Below are 2,609 nucleotides of genomic sequence, written 5' to 3' on the forward strand. Positions count from 1 at the left end.
CTCAGAGTCTTGGAGGCTTCGGTCTACATGCAGCAGCATGCTTGTAGGGACACCTAGCTAGTACAAAGATAAGAAAGTTATACCTGCTCCAACATTATTTTGTATCGCATCTGTGAACTTAAAACAAGGTAAGAACTGAGAGAAAAACTAAAAACAAATAGAAATATTTTTGTAGTTTTGGATTTTTATGAAAAATTATAAAAACAGAAAATAAATTATTTTAGGATTTTTGTAATTTCTGAAAAATAATAAAAACAGAAAATAAAATATTTTTTTGGATTTTTGTAATTTCTGAAAAATAATAAAAACAGAAAATAAAATAAATACCAAAGCAAATCATGCGAAAGGATAAACAAGTTATACAAAAATATACAACCGAAATCAATCCTTTGATAAGATGAAGCGAAATGGGCCGAGCGGTCGGTTCATTTTGGTTCCCGAAAATTCCGGAACCGAAATAGACCAAGCGTTCGGTTCATTTCGGTTCCCGAAAATTCCGGAACCGAAATAGACCGAGCATTCGCTCTATTTCGCTTGTACAGTTTTAATGAGAAGAATGAGGTTTCGGTACTGACTCAGCTTCCATCATACCCAAACCTTGGAGTATCTTATTAAAGCTTGCTTCAGGTAAGGCCTTGGTGAATATGCCAGCCAGTTGATCAGCAGATTTAACGAAATAGACTTCGACATTACCATCTTCAACATGGTCCTTGATGAAATGGTATCTTAGTGCAATGTGTTTCGTCTTGGAGTGTTGCACTGGATTGTGACAAATTCTAATTACGCTTTCGGAGTCACAGTAGAGGGGAATCTTCTTCATGCTTAGGCCATAATCCCTAAGTTGGCTTTGTATCCATATGATTTGTGAAGTACATGATGTTGCGGCGATGTACTCAGCTTCGGCTGTAGAAAGAGACACGCAAGTTTGTTTCTTTGATTGCCAACTGACGAGTTTACCATCAAGGAATTGGCACCTGCCAGTTATGATCTTTCGGTCGAGTCCACAACCACCAAGATCAGCGTCAGAGAAGGCTTGAACAAAGAAGTCAAATTTAGCAGGATACCAGAGACCGAGAGACGAAATTTTGCTTCAAATACCAAAAGAGTAGCAGGAGACTGTGTAATCTGTACACATCTCTTCTGTTGAAGAAGGTTTTAGGGGTTTCCGCTATTATCGTTTTCTGCTAGAACCGTCATTCTTCTTTGACGTAGTTCTTAGACTTCGATCCTACCCTAACTTTGTTTACTAGTATGATTTTGAACAAGTTTCAAAACAAAATCATCATGTCTCTTGACGATTCACAAATGAACCCAATCAACATCTCCAACAGTATCGGATCAACCACCAGGATTCCAATCCTATATATTCAAGATTATGAAGTTTGGACGCATCACTTTGAAGACAATGTGATTGGTTTAGAAGATAATGGATACTTAATCTGGGAAGCGATTACTATAGGTCTGTTTGTTCACTCTGGCACAAATAATAGAAATCTCAACTCATCAATTGGTATCAGAGCGGTTCTTTGAAGATCTAATTGATTTTTGAAGTATCGGTTCTGGATTTGATGAATTTCTAAGCAAGTTATTAAGGATTCTTGTATTTTGGTGTTTTGAAATCAAGATTCAAGTTCAAGCTACTGTTCATGGAAATTTATGGTGTTTTCTACTGTTCATCTGGGTATAATTTTGATCCAACTCTCTTTTCATTCTTAATTTGTTTTTGATCTGATCTGCTTTCCTACCCTAAACCAAATCGTCTCGCCCAATTGTTTTTTTATCCGTATTCTTGATCTAATCACTATGCATTCAGCCGATCCTTATAATTTTTCTCACTGTTCATTCGTTCCATTCTTGAGCCCATAGTTCTTGATTACTGCTCATTGGTTTAGCCCACATATGGTTCTTTGAAATCTTATCACGAAAGTTGAATCATCTTGTATTTCGAAATCCTTTGTTCAAATTAAGCGATTCATTCTTATATTTTGATTCACTACGCTTATTTGATTTATTAATCGATTTCTGTTCTTGAGTCAAAATTTCTGAAAAGTATCATTCTCAAAATCGACTTTGATTTTGTTATTTGATTATATGTTTAAATTGAGTCGATCTAATCTATCATGTTCCAAAATCGATTATGTTTGTTGATTAATGATGATTTTTCTGGATACTATTGACCATGAATCGCCTCTTGTTGTTATTGTGTTCGATTGTGATCTTGGAGTTTAGAATTGTCATTCGATGTTTGAGTTTGAAGAGTCTGATAAAGAACAGATGAAGATGGTGATGAATTTAATTGAAAGTGGATTTGATCTGGAAATCGATTTGTGAAAATCAATTTGGTGTTTGTCAAGTATTTGAATCGAAACTGAAAGTGAATGTCTTTTTTCTGAATATTGATATCACGTGAATCGGTTTATTTGCTCAAATCGGAATTAGAATCGTATTTGGTATTGATTGGAACAGAAGGAGTTAATCGCAATTTACACAGAATCAAACCTTGCAAATGGTTTCGGAATAGAAGACATCTCAATCGAAATCGAAACTTAAATTGATAAAGTGTTCAGTTTAGAACTTGGTCTCGTAATCGTATTTAGCAAAACAATCTC

Source organism: Lactuca virosa, chromosome 8 (genome assembly GCF_052849685.1).
Source record: "Lactuca virosa cultivar CGN04683 chromosome 8, Lactuca_virosa_CGN04683_v6, whole genome shotgun sequence".
NCBI classification, from domain to species: Eukaryota; Viridiplantae; Streptophyta; class Magnoliopsida; order Asterales; family Asteraceae; genus Lactuca; species Lactuca virosa.